The sequence below is a fragment of the Cylas formicarius genome, unplaced genomic scaffold (assembly GCF_029955315.1).
Source record: "Cylas formicarius isolate icCylForm1 unplaced genomic scaffold, icCylForm1.1 PGA_scaffold_3__17_contigs__length_32017465, whole genome shotgun sequence".
Taxonomy (NCBI): domain Eukaryota; kingdom Metazoa; phylum Arthropoda; class Insecta; order Coleoptera; family Brentidae; genus Cylas; species Cylas formicarius.
In genome coordinates this window covers 1724618-1744792 of record NW_026844326.1, presented here as the reverse complement: position 1 = coordinate 1744792, position 20175 = coordinate 1724618, and positions in this window count along the sequence as shown.

Below are 20175 nucleotides of genomic sequence, written 5' to 3'. Positions count from 1 at the left end.
TTTTGATACAAACAGTTATATATTCATGTCAATATCTTTCAAATTCTAGTCAAAATCGGCGTCTTTGGGCATTTTAGTAACGAAAACCTTAATAAACTATTAGATTTCGACGTAAGGCAACCTTTCTGAGTCAAATAGTTGCCGATTTCGATAAAATCCTAGTCAGAATCTGCTTTTTCGCCTCTTATTGTACCCAAATCTACCTTAGAAATGCAGATATATACTTAAAACACCTTCTTTTGGGACAAATAATTGGTTTTCGCCCTTGATTTACGGAAGATTATAGCCAAAACATGCATTTTCATAACTTAGCGAACTGAAATCTACATTAGTTTTAATGCAGTTTTGCAGATAAGTACTTAAAAATTCACTTCCTTGAATTGATAATAGGTTTTTCTTTGTCATTTTAAACAGATTCCAGTCAAAATCGGCTTCTTCGATTCATATCGTATCTAAAACCTCATCAAAACTGCAAATATCTGTTTAAACTATCATTTTTTGATACAAACAGTTATATATTCATGTCAATATCTTTCAAATTCTAGTCAAAATCGGCGTCCTTGGGCATTTTAGTAACGAAAACCTTAATAAACTATTAGATTTCGACGTAAGGCAACCTTTCTCAGTCAAATAGTTGCCGATTTCGATAAAATCTTAGTCAGAATCTGCTTTTTCGCCTCTTATTGTACCCAAATCTACCTTAGAAATGCAGATATATACTTAAAACACCTTCTTTTGGGACTAATAATTGGTTTTCGCCCTTGATTTACGGAAGATTATGGCCAAAACATGCATTTTCATAACTTAGCGAACTGAAATCTACATTAAAACTGCAGATAACTACTTAAAAATTCCCTTCCTTGAATTGATAATAGGTTTTTCTTTGTCATTTTAAACAGATTCCAGTCAAAATCGGCTTCTTCGATTCATATCGTATCTAAAACCGCATCAAAACTGCAAATATCAGTTTAAACTATCATTTTTTGATACAAACAGTTATATATTTATGTCAATATCTTTCAAATTCTAGTCAAAATCGGTGTCTTTCGGCATTTTACTAACGAAAACCTTAATAAACTATTAGATTTCGACGTAAGGCAACCATTCTGAGTCAAATAGTTGCCGATTTCGATAAAATCTTAGTCAGAATCTGCTTTTTCGCCTCTTATTGTATCCAAATCTACCTTAGAAATGTAGATATATACTTAAAACACCTTCTTTTGGGACAAATATTTGGTTTTCGCCCTTGATTTACGGAAGATTATAGCCAAAACATGCATTTTCATAACTTAGCGAACTGAAATCTACATTAAAACTGCAGATAACTACTTAAAAATTCACTTCCTTGAATTGATAATAGGTTTTTCTTTGTCATTTTAAACAGATTCCAGTCAAAATCGGCTTCTTCGACTCATATCGTATCTAAAACCGCATCAAAACTGCAAATATCAGTTTAAACTATCATTTTTTGATACAAACAGTTATATATTCATGTCAATATCTTTCAAATTCTAGCCAAAATCGGCGTCTTTGGGCAATTTAGTAACGAAAACCTTAATAAACTATTACATTTCGACGTAAGGCAACCTTTCTGAGTCAAATAGTTGCCGATTTCGATAAAATCCTAGTCAGAATCTGCTTTTTCGCCTCTTATTGTACCCAAATCTACCTTAGAAATGCAGATATATACTTAAAACACCTTCTTTTGGGACAAATAATTGGTTTTCGCCCTTGATTTACGGAAGATTATAGCCAAAACATGCATTTTCATAACTTAGCGAACTGAAATCTACATTAAAACTGCAGATAACTACTTAAAAATTCACTTCCTTGAATTGATAATAGGTTTTTCTTTGTCATTTTAAACAGATTCCAGTCAAAATCGGCTTCTTCGACTCATATCGTACCTAAAACCGCATCAAAACTGCAAATATCAGTTTAAACTATCATTTTTTGATACAAACAGTTATATATTCATGTCAATATCTTTCAAATTCTAGTCAAAATCGGCGTCTTTGGGCATTTTAGTAACGAAAACCTTAATAAACTATTAGATTTCGACGTAAGGCAACCATTCTTAGTCAAATAGTTGCGATTTCGATAAAATGTTAGTCAGAATCTGCTTTTTCGCCTCTTATTGTACCCAAATCTACCTTAGAAATGTAGATATATACTTAAAACACCTTCTTTTGGGACAAATAATTGGTTTTCGCCCTTGATTTACGGAAGATTATAGCCAAAACATGCATTTTCATAACTTAGCGAACTGAAATCTACATTAGTTTTAATGCAGTTTTGCAGATAAGTACTTAAAAATTCACTTCCTTGAATTGATAATAGGTTTTTCTTTGTCATTTTAAACAGATTCCAGTCAAAATCGGCTTCTTCGATTCATATCGTATCTAAAACCTCATCAAAACTGCAAATATCAGTTTAAACTATCATTTTTTGATACAAACAGTTATATATTCATGTCAATATCTTTCAAATTCTAGTCAAAATCGGCGTCCTTGGGCATTTTAGTAACGAAAACCTTAATAAACTATTAGATTTCGACGTAAGGCAACCTTTCTCAGTCAAATAGTTGCCGATTTCGATAAAATCTTAGTCAGAATCTGCTTTTTCGCCTCTTATTGTACCCAAATCTACCTTAGAAATGCAGATATATACTTAAAACACCTTCTTTTGGGACTAATAATTGGTTTTCGCCCTTGATTTACGGAAGATTATGGCCAAAACATGCATTTTCATAACTTAGCGAACTGAAATCTACATTAAAACTGCAGATAACTACTTAAAAATTCCCTTCCTTGAATTGATAATAGGTTTTTCTTTGTCATTTTAAACAGATTCCAGTCAAAATCGGCTTCTTCGATTCATATCGTATCTAAAACCGCATCAAAACTGCAAATATCAGTTTAAACTATCATTTTTTGATACAAACAGTTATATATTTATGTCAATATCTTTCAAATTCTAGTCAAAATCGGCGTCTTTCGGCATTTTACTAACGAAAACCTTAATAAACTATTAGATTTCGACGTAAGGCAACCTTTCTGAGTCAAATAGTTGCCGATTTCGATAAAATCCTAGTCAGAATCTGCTTTTTCGCCTCTTATTGTACCCAAATCTACCTTAGAAATGCAGATATATACTTAAAACACCTTCTTTTGGGACAAATAATTGGTTTTCGCCCTTGATTTACGGAAGATTATAGCCAAAACATGCATTTTCATAACTTAGCGAACAGAAATCTACCTTAAAACTGCAGATAACTACTTAAAAATTCACTTCCTTGAATTGATAATAGGTTTTTCTTTGTCATTTTAAACAGATTCCAGTCAAAATCGGCTTCTTCCACTCATATCGTACCTATAACCGCATCAAAACTGCAAATATCAGTTTAAACTATCATTTTTTGATACAAACAGTTATATATTCATGTCAATATCTTTCAAATTCTAGTCAAAATCGGCGTCTTTGGGCATTTTAGTAACGAAAACCTTAATAAACTATTAGATTTCGACGTAAGGCAAACTTTCTGAGTCAAATAGTTGCCGATTTCGATAAAATCTTAGTCAGAATCTGCTTTTTCGCCTCTTATTGTACCCAAATCTACCTTAGAAATGCAGATATATACTTAAAACACCTTCTTTTGGGACTAATAATTGGTTTTCGCCCTTGATTTACGGAAGATTATGGCCAAAACATGCATTTTCATAACTTAGCGAACTGAAATCTACATTAAAACTGCAGATAACTACTTAAAAATTCCCTTCCTTGAATTGATAATAGGTTTTTCTTTGTCATTTTAAACAGATTCCAGTCAAAATCGGCTTCTTCTTTTCATATCGTATCTAAAACCGCATCAAAACTGCAAATATCAGTTTAAACTATCATTTTTTGATACAAACAGTTATATATTTATGTCAATATCTTTCAAATTCTAGTCAAAATCGGCGTCTTTCGGCATTTTACTAACGAAAACCTTAATAAACTATTAGATTTCGACGTAAGGCAACCTTTCTCAGTCAAATAGTTGCCGATTTCGATAAAATCTTAGTCAGAATCTGCTTTTTCGCCTCTTATTGTACCCAAATCTACCTTAGAAATGCAGATATATACTTAAAACACCTTCTTTTGGGACTAATAATTGGTGTCATTTTAAACAGATTCCAGTCAAAATCGGCTTCTTCGATTCATATCGTATCTAAAACCTCATCAAAACTGCAAATATCAGTTTAAACTATCATTTTTTGATACAAACAGTTATATATTCATGTCAATATCTTTCAAATTCTAGTCAAAATCGGCGTCTTTGGGCATTTTAGTAACGAAAACCTTAATAAACTATTAGATTTCGACGTAAGGCAACCTTTCTGAGTCAAATAGTTGCCGATTTCGATAAAATCCTAGTCAGAATCTGCTTTTTCGCCTCTTATTGTACCCAAATCTACCTTAGAAATGCAGATATATACTTAAAACACCTTCTTTTGGGACAAATAATTGGTTTTCGCCCTTGATTTACGGAAGATTATAGCCAAAACATGCATTTTCATAACTTAGCGAACTGAAATCTACATTAGTTTTAATGCAGTTTTGCAGATAAGTACTTAAAAATTCACTTCCTTGAATTGATAATAGGTTTTTCTTTGTCATTTTAAACAGATTCCAGTCAAAATCGGCTTCTTCGATTCATATCGTATCTAAAACCTCATCAAAACTGCAAATATCAGTTTAAACTATCATTTTTTGATACAAACAGTTATATATTCATGTCAATATCTTTCAAATTCTAGTCAAAATCGGCGTCCTTGGGCATTTTAGTAACGAAAACCTTAATAAACTATTAGATTTCGACGTAAGGCAACCTTTCTCAGTCAAATAGTTGCCGATTTCGATAAAATCTTAGTCAGAATCTGCTTTTTCGCCTCTTATTGTACCCAAATCTACCTTAGAAATGCAGATATATACTTAAAACACCTTCTTTTGGGACTAATAATTGGTTTTCGCCCTTGATTTACGGAAGATTATGGCCAAAACATGCATTTTCATAACTTAGCGAACTGAAATCTACATTAAAACTGCAGATAACTACTTAAAAATTCCCTTCCTTGAATTGATAATAGGTTTTTCTTTGTCATTTTAAACAGATTCCAGTCAAAATCGGCTTCTTCGATTCATATCGTATCTAAAACCGCATCAAAACTGCAAATATCAGTTTAAACTATCATTTTTTGATACAAACAGTTATATATTTATGTCAATATCTTTCAAATTCTAGTCAAAATCGGCGTCTTTCGGCATTTTACTAACGAAAACCTTAATAAACTATTAGATTTCGACGTAAGGCAACCATTCTGAGTCAAATAGTTGCCGATTTCGATAAAATCTTAGTCAGAATCTGCTTTTTCGCCTCTTATTGTATCCAAATCTACCTTAGAAATGTAGATATATACTTAAAACACCTTCTTTTGGGACAAATATTTGGTTTTCGCCCTTGATTTACGGAAGATTATAGCCAAAACATGCATTTTCATAACTTAGCGAACTGAAATCTACATTAAAACTGCAGATAACTACTTAAAAATTCACTTCCTTGAATTGATAATAGGTTTTTCTTTGTCATTTTAAACAGATTCCAGTCAAAATCGGCTTCTTCGACTCATATCGTATCTAAAACCGCATCAAAACTGCAAATATCAGTTTAAACTATCATTTTTTGATACAAACAGTTATATATTCATGTCAATATCTTTCAAATTCTAGCCAAAATCGGCGTCTTTGGGCAATTTAGTAACGAAAACCTTAATAAACTATTACATTTCGACGTAAGGCAACCTTTCTGAGTCAAATAGTTGCCGATTTCGATAAAATCCTAGTCAGAATCTGCTTTTTCGCCTCTTATTGTACCCAAATCTACCTTAGAAATGCAGATATATACTTAAAACACCTTCTTTTGGGACAAATAATTGGTTTTCGCCCTTGATTTACGGAAGATTATAGCCAAAACATGCATTTTCATAACTTAGCGAACTGAAATCTACATTAAAACTGCAGATAACTACTTAAAAATTCACTTCCTTGAATTGATAATAGGTTTTTCTTTGTCATTTTAAACAGATTCCAGTCAAAATCGGCTTCTTCGACTCATATCGTACCTAAAACCGCATCAAAACTGCAAATATCAGTTTAAACTATCATTTTTTGATACAAACAGTTATATATTCATGTCAATATCTTTCAAATTCTAGTCAAAATCGGCGTCTTTGGGCATTTTAGTAACGAAAACCTTAATAAAGTATTAGATTTCGACGTAAGGCAACCATTCTTAGTCAAATAGTTGCGATTTCGATAAAATCTTAGTCAGAATCTGCTTTTTCGCCTCTTATTGTACCCAAATCTACCTTAGAAATGTAGATATATACTTAAAACACCTTCTTTTGGGACAAATAATTGGTTTTCGCCCTTGATTTACGGAAGATTATAGCAAAAACATGCATTTTCATAACTTAGCGAACAGAAATCTACATTAAAACTGCAGATAACTACTTAAAAATTCACTTCCTTGAATTGATAATAGGTTTTTCTTTGTCATTTTAAACAGATTCCAGTCAAAATCGGCTTCTTCGACTCATATCGTACCTATAACCGCATCAAAACTGCAAATATCAGTTTAAACTATCATTTTTTGATACAAACAGTTATATATTCATGTCAATATCTTTCAAATTCTAGTCAAAATCGGCGTCTTTGGGCATTTTAGTAACGAAAACCTTAATAAACTATTAGATTTCGACGTAAGGCAACCATTCTGAGTCAAATAGTTGCCGATTTCGATAAAATCTTAGTCAGAATCTGCTTTTTCGCCTCTTATTGTACCCAAATCTACCTTAGAAATGTAGATATATACTTAAAACACCTTCTTTTGGGACAAATAATTGCTTTTCGCCCTTGATTTACGGAAGATTATAGCCAAAACATGCATTTTCATAACTTAGCGAACAGAAATCTACATTAAAACTGCAGATAACTACTTAAAAATTCACTTCCTTGAATTGATAATAGGTTTTTCTTTGTCATTTTAAACAGATTCCAGTCAAAATCGGCTTCTTCGACTCATATCGTACCTATAACCGCATCAAAACTGCAAATATCAGTTTAAACTATCATTTTTTGATACAAACAGTTATATATTCATGTCAATATCTTTCAAATTCTAGTCAAAATCGGCGTCTTTGGGCATTTTAGTAACGAAAACCTTAATAAACTATTAGATTTCGACGTAAGGCAACCATTCTGAGTCAAATAGTTGCCGATTTCGATAAAATCTTAGTCAGAATCTGCTTTTTCGCCTCTTATTGTACCCACATCTACCTTAGAAATGTAGATATATACTTAAAACACCTTCTTTTGGGACAAATAATTGCTTTTCGCCCTTGATTTACGGAAGATTATAGCCAAAACATGCATTTTCATAACTTAGCGAACAGAAATCTACATTAAAACTGCAGATAACTACTTAAAAATTCACTTCCTTGAATTGATAATAGGTTTTTCTTTGTCATTTTAAACAGATTCCAGTCAAAATCGGCTTCTTCCACTCATATCGTACCTATAACCGCATCAAAACTGCAAATATCAGTTTAAACTATCATTTTTTGATACAAACAGTTATATATTCATGTCAATATCTTTCAAATTCTAGTCAAAATCGGCGTCTTTGGGCATTTTAGTAACGAAAACCTTAATAAACTATTAGATTTCGACGTAAGGCAAACTTTCTGAGTCAAATAGTTGCCGATTTCGATAAAATCTTAGTCAGAATCTGCTTTTTCGCCTCTTATTGTACCCAAATCTACCTTAGAAATGCAGATATATACTTAAAACACCTTCTTTTGGGACTAATAATTGGTTTTCGCCCTTGATTTACGGAAGATTATGGCCAAAACATGCATTTTCATAACTTAGCGAACTGAAATCTACATTAAAACTGCAGATAACTACTTAAAAATTCCCTTCCTTGAATTGATAATAGGTTTTTCTTTGTCATTTTAAACAGATTCCAGTCAAAATCGGCTTCTTCTTTTCATATCGTATCTAAAACCGCATCAAAACTGCAAATATCAGTTTAAACTATCATTTTTTGATACAAACAGCTATATATTTATGTCAATATCTTTCAAATTCTAGTCAAAATCGGCGTCTTTCGGCATTTTACTAACGAAAACCTTAATAAACTATTAGATTTCGACGTAAGGCAACCTTTCTCAGTCAAATAGTTGCCGATTTCGATAAAATCTTAGTCAGAATCTGCTTTTTCGCCTCTTATTGTACCCAAATCTACCTTAGAAATGCAGATATATACTTAAAACACCTTCTTTTGGGACTAATAATTGGTGTCATTTTAAACAGATTCCAGTCAAAATCGGCTTCTTCGATTCATATCGTATCTAAAACCTCATCAAAACTGCATATATCACTTTAAACTATCATTTTTTGATACAAACAGTTATATATTCATGTCAATATCTTTCAAATTCTAGTCAAAATCGGCGTCTTTGGGCATTTTAGTAACGAAAACCTTAATAAACTATTAGATTTCGACGTAAGGCAACCTTTCTCAGTCAAATAGTTGCCGATTTCGATAAAATCTTAGTCAGAATCTGCTTTTTCGCCTCTTATTGTACCCAAATCTACCTTAGAAATGCAGATATATACTTAAAACACCTTCTTTTGGGACTAATAATTGGTTTTCGCCCTTGATTTACGGAAGATTATGGCCAAAACATGCATTTTCATAACTTAGCGAACTGATATCTACATTAAAACTGCAGATAACTACTTAAAAATTCCCTTCCTTGAATTGATAATAGGTTTTTCTTTGTCATTTAAAACAGATTCCAGTCAAAATCGGCTTCTTCGATTCATATCGTATCTAAAACCGCATCAAAACTGCAAATATCAGTTTAAACTATCATTTTTTGATACAAACAGTTATATATTCATGTCAATATCTTTCAAATTCTAGCCAAAATCGGCGTCTTTGGGCAATTTAGTAACGAAAACCTTAATAAACTATTACATTTCGACGTAAGGCAACCTTTCTGAGTCAAATAGTTGCCGATTTCGATAAAATCCTAGTCAGAATCTGCTTTTTCGCCTCTTATTGTACCCAAATCTACCTTAGAAATGCAGATATATACTTAAAACACCTTCTTTTGGGACAAATAATTGGTTTTCGCCCTTGATTTACGGAAGATTATAGCCAAAACATGCATTTTCATAACTTAGCGAACTGAAATCTACATTAAAACTGCAGATAACTACTTAAAAATTCACTTCCTTGAATTGATAATAGGTTTTTCTTTGTCATTTTAAACAGATTCCAGTCAAAATCGGCTTCTTCGACTCATATCGTACCTAAAACCGCATCAAAACTGCAAATATCAGTTTAAACTATCATTTTTTGATACAAACAGTTATATATTCATGTCAATATCTTTCAAATTCTAGTCAAAATCGGCGTCTTTGGGCATTTTAGTAACGAAAACCTTAATAAACTATTAGATTTCGACGTAAGGCAACCATTCTTAGTCAAATAGTTGCGATTTCGATAAAATCTTAGTCAGAATCTGCTTTTTCGCCTCTTATTGTACCCAAATCTACCTTAGAAATGTAGATATATACTTAAAACACCTTCTTTTGGGACAAATAATTGGTTTTCGCCCTTGATTTACGGAAGATTATAGCAAAAACATGCATTTTCATAACTTAGCGAACAGAAATCTACATTAAAACTGCAGATAACTACTTAAAAATTCACTTCCTTGAATTGATAATAGGTTTTTCTTTGTCATTTTAAACAGATTCCAGTCAAAATCGGCTTCTTCGACTCATATCGTACCTATAACCGCATCAAAACTGCAAATATCAGTTTAAACTATCATTTTTTGATACAAACAGTTATATATTCATGTCAATATCTTTCAAATTCTAGTCAAAATCGGCGTCTTTGGGCATTTTAGTAACGAAAACCTTAATAAACTATTAGATTTCGACGTAAGGCAACCATTCTGAGTCAAATAGTTGCCGATTTCGATAAAATCTTAGTCAGAATCTGCTTTTTCGCCTCTTATTGTACCCAAATCTACCTTAGAAATGTAGATATATACTTAAAACACCTTCTTTTGGGACAAATAATTGCTTTTCGCCCTTGATTTACGGAAGATTATAGCCAAAACATGCATTTTCATAACTTAGCGAACAGAAATCTACATTAAAACTGCAGATAACTACTTAAAAATTCACTTCCTTGAATTGATAATAGGTTTTTCTTTGTCATTTTAAACAGATTCCAGTCAAAATCGGCTTCTTCGACTCATATCGTACCTATAACCGCATCAAAACTGCAAATATCAGTTTAAACTATCATTTTTTGATACAAACAGTTATATATTCATGTCAATATCTTTCAAATTCTAGTCAAAATCGGCGTCTTTGGGCATTTTAGTAACGAAAACCTTAATAAACTATTAGATTTCGACGTAAGGCAACCATTCTGAGTCAAATAGTTGCCGATTTCGATAAAATCTTAGTCAGAATCTGCTTTTTCGCCTCTTATTGTACCCAAATCTACCTTAGAAATGTAGATATATACTTAAAACACCTTCTTTTGGGACAAATAATTGCTTTTCGCCCTTGATTTACGGAAGATTATAGCCAAAACATGCATTTTCATAACTTAGCGAACAGAAATCTACCTTAAAACTGCAGATAACTACTTAAAAATTCACTTCCTTGAATTGATAATAGGTTTTTCTTTGTCATTTTAAACAGATTCCAGTCAAAATCGGCTTCTTCCACTCATATCGTACCTATAACCGCATCAAAACTGCAAATATCAGTTTAAACTATCATTTTTTGATACAAACAGTTATATATTCATGTCAATATCTTTCAAATTCTAGTCAAAATCGGCGTCTTTGGGCATTTTAGTAACGAAAACCTTAATAAACTATTAGATTTCGACGTAAGGCAAACTTTCTGAGTCAAATAGTTGCCGATTTCGATAAAATCTTAGTCAGAATCTGCTTTTTCGCCTCTTATTGTACCCAAATCTACCTTAGAAATGCAGATATATACTTAAAACACCTTCTTTTGGGACTAATAATTGGTTTTCGCCCTTGATTTACGGAAGATTATGGCCAAAACATGCATTTTCATAACTTAGCGAACTGAAATCTACATTAAAACTGCAGATAACTACTTAAAAATTCCCTTCCTTGAATTGATAATAGGTTTTTCTTTGTCATTTTAAACAGATTCCAGTCAAAATCGGCTTCTTCTTTTCATATCGTATCTAAAACCGCATCAAAACTGCAAATATCAGTTTAAACTATCATTTTTTGATACAAACAGTTATATATTTATGTCAATATCTTTCAAATTCTAGTCAAAATCGGCGTCTTTCGGCATTTTACTAACGAAAACCTTAATAAACTATTAGATTTCGACGTAAGGCAACCTTTCTCAGTCAAATAGTTGCCGATTTCGATAAAATCTTAGTCAGAATCTGCTTTTTCGCCTCTTATTGTACCCAAATCTACCTTAGAAATGCAGATATATACTTAAAACACCTTCTTTTGGGACTAATAATTGGTGTCATTTTAAACAGATTCCAGTCAAAATCGGCTTCTTCGATTCATATCGTATCTAAAACCTCATCAAAACTGCAAATATCAGTTTAAACTATCATTTTTTGATACAAACAGTTATATATTCATGTCAATATCTTTCAAATTCTAGTCAAAATCGGCGTCTTTGGGCATTTTAGTAACGAAAACCTTAATAAACTATTAGATTTCGACGTAAGGCAACCTTTCTGAGTCAAATAGTTGCCGATTTCGATAAAATCCTAGTCAGAATCTGCTTTTTCGCCTCTTATTGTACCCAAATCTACCTTAGAAATGCAGATATATACTTAAAACACCTTCTTTTGGGACAAATAATTGGTTTTCGCCCTTGATTTACGGAAGATTATAGCCAAAACATGCATTTTCATAACTTAGCGAACTGAAATCTACATTAGTTTTAATGCAGTTTTGCAGATAAGTACTTAAAAATTCACTTCCTTGAATTGATAATAGGTTTTTCTTTGTCATTTTAAACAGATTCCAGTCAAAATCGGCTTCTTCGATTCATATCGTATCTAAAACCTCATCAAAACTGCAAATATCAGTTTAAACTATCATTTTTTGATACAAACAGTTATATATTCATGTCAATATCTTTCAAATTCTAGTCAAAATCGGCGTCCTTGGGCATTTTAGTAACGAAAACCTTAATAAACTATTAGATTTCGACGTAAGGCAACCTTTCTCAGTCAAATAGTTGCCGATTTCGATAAAATCTTAGTCAGAATCTGCTTTTTCGCCTCTTATTGTACCCAAATCTACCTTAGAAATGCAGATATATACTTAAAACACCTTCTTTTGGGACTAATAATTGGTTTTCGCCCTTGATTTACGGAAGATTATGGCCAAAACATGCATTTTCATAACTTAGCGAACTGAAATCTACATTAAAACTGCAGATAACTACTTAAAAATTCCCTTCCTTGAATTGATAATAGGTTTTTCTTTGTCATTTTAAACAGATTCCAGTCAAAATCGGCTTCTTCGATTCATATCGTATCTAAAACCGCATCAAAACTGCAAATATCAGTTTAAACTATCATTTTTTGATACAAACAGTTATATATTTATGTCAATATCTTTCAAATTCTAGTCAAAATCGGCGTCTTTCGGCATTTTACTAACGAAAACCTTAATAAACTATTAGATTTCGACGTAAGGCAACCATTCTGAGTCAAATAGTTGCCGATTTCGATAAAATCTTAGTCAGAATCTGCTTTTTCGCCTCTTATTGTATCCAAATCTACCTTAGAAATGTAGATATATACTTAAAACACCTTCTTTTGGGACAAATATTTGGTTTTCGCCCTTGATTTACGGAAGATTATAGCCAAAACATGCATTTTCATAACTTAGCGAACTGAAATCTACATTAAAACTGCAGATAACTACTTAAAAATTCACTTCCTTGAATTGATAATAGGTTTTTCTTTGTCATTTTAAACAGATTCCAGTCAAAATCAGCTTCTTCGACTCATATCGTACCTAAAACCGCATCAAAACTGCAAATATCAGTTTAAACTATCATTTTTTGATACAAACAGTTATATATTCATGTCAATATCTTTCAAATTCTAGTCAAAATCGGCGTCTTTGGGCATTTTAGTAACGAAAACCTTAATAAACTATTAGATTTCGACGTAAGGCAACCATTCTTAGTCAAATAGTTGCGATTTCGATAAAATCTTAGTCAGAATCTGCTTTTTCGCCTCTTATTGTACCCAAATCTACCTTAGAAATGTAGATATATACTTAAAACACCTTCTTTTGGGACAAATAATTGGTTTTCGCCCTTGATTTACGGAAGATTATAGCAAAAACATGCATTTTCATAACTTAGCGAACAGAAATCTACATTAAAACTGCAGATAACTACTTAAAAATTCACTTCCTTGAATTGATAATAGGTTTTTCTTTGTCATTTTAAACAGATTCCAGTCAAAATCGGCTTCTTCGACTCATATCGTACCTATAACCGCATCAAAACTGCAAATATCAGTTTAAACTATCATTTTTTGATACAAACAGTTATATATTCATGTCAATATCTTTCAAATTCTAGTCAAAATCGGCGTCTTTGGGCATTTTAGTAACGAAAACCTTAATAAACTATTAGATTTCGACGTAAGGCAACCATTCTGAGTCAAATAGTTGCCGATTTCGATAAAATCTTAGTCAGAATCTGCTTTTTCGCCTCTTATTGTACCCAAATCTACCTTAGAAATGTAGATATATACTTAAAACACCTTCTTTTGGGACAAATAATTGCTTTTCGCCCTTGATTTACGGAAGATTATAGCCAAAACATGCATTTTCATAACTTAGCGAACAGAAATCTACATTAAAACTGCAGATAACTACTTAAAAATTCACTTCCTTGAATTGATAATAGGTTTTTCTTTGTCATTTTAAACAGATTCCAGTCAAAATCGGCTTCTTCGACTCATATCGTACCTATAACCGCATCAAAACTGCAAATATCAGTTTAAACTATCATTTTTTGATACAAACAGTTATATATTCATGTCAATATCTTTCAAATTCTAGTCAAAATCGGCGTCTTTGGGCATTTTAGTAACGAAAACCTTAATAAACTATTAGATTTCGACGTAAGGCAAACTTTCTGAGTCAAATAGTTGCCGATTTCGATAAAATCTTAGTCAGAATCTGCTTTTTCGCCTCTTATTGTACCCAAATCTACCTTAGAAATGCAGATATATACTTAAAACACCTTCTTTTGGGACTAATAATTGGTTTTCGCCCTTGATTTACGGAAGATTATGGCCAAAACATGCATTTTCATAACTTAGCGAACTGAAATCTACATTAAAACTGCAGATAACTACTTAAAAATTCCCTTCCTTGAATTGATAATAGGTTTTTCTTTGTCATTTTAAACAGATTCCAGTCAAAATCGGCTTCTTCTTTTCATATCGTATCTAAAACCGCATCAAAACTGCAAATATCAGTTTAAACTATCATTTTTTGATACAAACAGCTATATATTTATGTCAATATCTTTCAAATTCTAGTCAAAATCGGCGTCTTTCGGCATTTTACTAACGAAAACCTTAATAAACTATTAGATTTCGACGTAAGGCAACCTTTCTCAGTCAAATAGTTGCCGATTTCGATAAAATCTTAGTCAGAATCTGCTTTTTCGCCTCTTATTGTACCCAAATCTACCTTAGAAATGCAGATATATACTTAAAACACCTTCTTTTGGGACTAATAATTGGTGTCATTTTAAACAGATTCCAGTCAAAATCGGCTTCTTCGATTCATATCGTATCTAAAACCTCATCAAAACTGCAAATATCACTTTAAACTATCATTTTTTGATACAAACAGTTATATATTCATGTCAATATCTTTCAAATTCTAGTCAAAATCGGCGTCTTTGGGCATTTTAGTAACGAAAACCTTAATAAACTATTAGATTTCGACGTAAGGCAACCTTTCTCAGTCAAATAGTTGCCGATTTCGATAAAATCTTAGTCAGAATCTGCTTTTTCGCCTCTTATTGTACCCAAATCTACCTTAGAAATGCAGTTATATACTTAAAACACCTTCTTTTGGGACTAATAATTGGTTTTCGCCCTTGATTTACGGAAGATTATGGCCAAAACATGCATTTTCATAACTTAGCGAACTGATATCTACATTAAAACTGCAGATAACTACTTAAAAATTCCCTTCCTTGAATTGATAATAGGTTTTTCTTTGTCATTTAAAACAGATTCCAGTCAAAATCGGCTTCTTCGATTCATATCGTATCTAAAACCGCATCAAAACTGCAAATATCAGTTTAAACTATCATTTTTTGATACAAACAGTTATATATTCATGTCAATATCTTTCAAATTCTAGCCAAAATCGGCGTCTTTGGGCAATTTAGTAACGAAAACCTTAATAAACTATTACATTTCGACGTAAGGCAACCTTTCTGAGTCAAATAGTTGCCGATTTCGATAAAATCCTAGTCAGAATCTGCTTTTTCGCCTCTTATTGTACCCAAATCTACCTTAGAAATGCAGATATATACTTAAAACACCTTCTTTTGGGACAAATAATTGGTTTTCGCCCTTGATTTACGGAAGATTATAGCCAAAACATGCATTTTCATAACTTAGCGAACTGAAATCTACATTAAAACTGCAGATAACTACTTAAAAATTCACTTCCTTGAATTGATAATAGGTTTTTCTTTGTCATTTTAAACAGATTCCAGTCAAAATCGGCTTCTTCGACTCATATCGTACCTAAAACCGCATCAAAACTGCAAATATCAGTTTAAACTATCATTTTTTGATACAAACAGTTATATATTCATGTCAATATCTTTCAAATTCTAGTCAAAATCGGCGTCTTTGGGCATTTTAGTAACGAAAACCTTAATAAACTATTAGATTTCGACGTAAGGCAACCATTCTTAGTCAAATAGTTGCGATTTCGATAAAATCTTAGTCAGAATCTGCTTTTTCGCCTCTTATTGTACCCAAATCTACCTTAGAAATGTAGATATATACTTAAAACACCTTCTTTTGGGACAAATAATTGGTTTTCGCCCTTGATTTACGGAAGATTATAGCAAAAACATGCATTTTCATAACTTAGCGAACAGAAATCTACATTAAAACTGCAGATAACTACTTAAAAATTCACTTCCTTGAATTGATAATAGGTTTTTCTTTGTCATTTTAAACAGATTCCAGTCAAAATCGGCTTCTTCGACTCATATCGTACCTATAACCGCATCAAAACTGCAAATATCAGTTTAAACTATCATTTTTTGATACAAACAGTTATATATTCATGTCAATATCTTTCAAATTCTAGTCAAAATCGGCGTCTTTGGGCATTTTAGTAACGAAAACCTTAATAAACTATTAGATTTCGACGTAAGGCAACCATTCTGAGTCAAATAGTTGCCGATTTCGATAAAATCTTAGTCAGAATCTGCTTTTTCGCCTCTTATTGTACCCAAATCTACCTTAGAAATGTAGATATATACTTAAAACACCTTCTTTTGGGACAAATAATTGCTTTTCGCCCTTGATTTACGGAAGATTATAGCCAAAACATGCATTTTCATAACTTAGCGAACAGAAATCTACATTAAAACTGCAGATAACTACTTAAAAATTCACTTCCTTGAATTGATAATAGGTTTTTCTTTGTCATTTTAAACAGATTCCAGTCAAAATCGGCTTCTTCGACTCATATCGTACCTATAACCGCATCAAAACTGCAAATATCAGTTTAAACTATCATTTTTTGATACAAACAGTTATATATTCATGTCAATATCTTTCAAATTCTAGTCAAAATCGGCGTCTTTGGGCATTTTAGTAACGAAAACCTTAATAAACTATTAGATTTCGACGTAAGGCAACCATTCTGAGTCAAATAGTTGCCGATTTCGATAAAATCTTAGTCAGAATCTGCTTTTTCGCCTCTTATTGTACCCAAATCTACCTTAGAAATGTAGATATATACTTAAAACACCTTCTTTTGGGACAAATAATTGCTTTTCGCCCTTGATTTACGGAAGATTATAGCCAAAACATGCATTTTCATAACTTAGCGAACAGAAATCTACCTTAAAACTGCAGATAACTACTTAAAAATTCACTTCCTTGAATTGATAATAGGTTTTTCTTTGTCATTTTAAACAGATTCCAGTCAAAATCGGCTTCTTCCACTCATATCGTACCTATAACCGCATCAAAACTGCAAATATCAGTTTAAACTATCATTTTTTGATACAAACAGTTATATATTCATGTCAATATCTTTCAAATTCTAGTCAAAATCGGCGTCTTTGGGCATTTTAGTAACGAAAACCTTAATAAACTATTAGATTTCGACGTAAGGCAAACTTTCTGAGTCAAATAGTTGCCGATTTCGATAAAATCTTAGTCAGAATCTGCTTTTTCGCCTCTTATTGTACCCAAATCTACCTTAGAAATGCAGATATATACTTAAAACACCTTCTTTTGGGACTAATAATTGGTTTTCGCCCTTGATTTACGGAAGATTATGGCCAAAACATGCATTTTCATAACTTAGCGAACTGAAATCTACATTAAAACTGCAGATAACTACTTAAAAATTCCCTTCCTTGAATTGATAATAGGTTTTTCTTTGTCATTTTAAACAGATTCCAGTCAAAATCGGCTTCTTCTTTTCATATCGTATCTAAAACCGCATCAAAACTGCAAATATCAGTTTAAACTATCATTTTTTGATACAAACAGTTATATATTTATGTCAATATCTTTCAAATTCTAGTCAAAATCGGCGTCTTTCGGCATTTTACTAACGAAAACCTTAATAAACTATTAGATTTCGACGTAAGGCAACCTTTCTCAGTCAAATAGTTGCCGATTTCGATAAAATCTTAGTCAGAATCTGCTTTTTCGCCTCTTATTGTACCCAAATCTACCTTAGAAATGCAGATATATACTTAAAACACCTTCTTTTGGGACTAATAATTGGTGTCATTTTAAACAGATTCCAGTCAAAATCGGCTTCTTCGATTCATATCGTATCTAAAACCTCATCAAAACTGCAAATATCAGTTTAAACTATCATTTTTTGATACAAACAGTTATATATTCATGTCAATATCTTTCAAATTCTAGTCAAAATCGGCGTCTTTGGGCATTTTAGTAACGAAAACCTTAATAAACTATTAGATTTCGACGTAAGGCAACCTTTCTGAGTCAAATAGTTGCCGATTTCGATAAAATCCTAGTCAGAATCTGCTTTTTCGCCTCTTATTGTACCCAAATCTACCTTAGAAATGCAGATATATACTTAAAACACCTTCTTTTGGGACAAATAATTGGTTTTCGCCCTTGATTTACGGAAGATTATAGCCAAAACATGCATTTTCATAACTTAGCGAACTGAAATCTACATTAGTTTTAATGCAGTTTTGCAGATAAGTACTTAAAAATTCACTTCCTTGAATTGATAATAGGTTTTTCTTTGTCATTTTAAACAGATTCCAGTCAAAATCGGCTTCTTCGATTCATATCGTATCTAAAACCTCATCAAAACTGCAAATATCAGTTTAAACTATCATTTTTTGATACAAACAGTTATATATTCATGTCAATATCTTTCAAATTCTAGTCAAAATCGGCGTCCTTGGGCATTTTAGTAACGAAAACCTTAATAAACTATTAGATTTCGACGTAAGGCAACCTTTCTCAGTCAAATAGTTGCCGATTTCGATAAAATCTTAGTCAGAATCTGCTTTTTCGCCTCTTATTGTACCCAAATCTACCTTAGAAATGCAGATATATACTTAAAACACCTTCTTTTGGGACTAATAATTGGTTTTCGCCCTTGATTTACGGAAGATTATGGCCAAAACATGCATTTTCATAACTTAGCGAACTGAAATCTACATTAAAACTGCAGATAACTACTTAAAAATTCCCTTCCTTGAATTGATAATAGGTTTTTCTTTGTCATTTTAAACAGATTCCAGTCAAAATCGGCTTCTTCGATTCATATCGTATCTAAAACCGCATCAAAACTGCAAATATCAGTTTAAACTATCATTTTTTGATACAAACAGTTATATATTCATGTCAATATCTTTCAAATTCTAGCCAAAATCGGCGTCTTTGGGCAATTTAGTAACGAAAACCTTAATAAACTATTACATTTCGACGTAAGGCAACCTTTCTGAGTCAAATAGTTGCCGATTTCGATAAAATCCTAGTCAGAATCTGCTTTTTCGCCTCTTATTGTACCCAAATCTACCTTAGAAATGCAGATATATACTTAAAACACCTTCTTTTGGGACAAATAATTGGTTTTCGCCCTTGATTTACGGAAGATTATAGCCAAAACATGCATTTTCATAACTTAGCGAACTGAAATCTACATTAAAACTGCAGATAACTACTTAAAAATTCACTTCCTTGAATTGATAATAGGTTTTTCTTTGTCATTTTAAACAGATTCCAGTCAAAATCGGCTTCTTCGACTCATATCGTACCTAAAACCGCATCAAAACTGCAAATATCAGTTTAAACTATCATTTTTTGATACAAACAGTTATATATTCATGTCAATATCTTTCAAATTCTAGTCAAAATCGGCGTCTTTGGGCATTTTAGTAACGAAAACCTTAATAAACTATTAGATTTCGACGTAAGGCAACCATTCTTAGTCAAATAGTTGCGATTTCGATAAAATCTTAGTCAGAATCTGCTTTTTCGCCTCTTATTGTACCCAAATCTACCTTAGAAATGTAGATATATACTTAAAACACCTTCTTTTGGGACAAATAATTGGTTTTCGCCCTTGATTTACGGAAGATTATAGCAAAAACATGCATTTTCATAACTTAGCGAACAGAAATCTACATTAAAACTGCAGATAACTACTTAAAAATTCACTTCCTTGAATTGATAATAGGTTTTTCTTTGTCATTTTAAACAGATTCCAGTCAAAA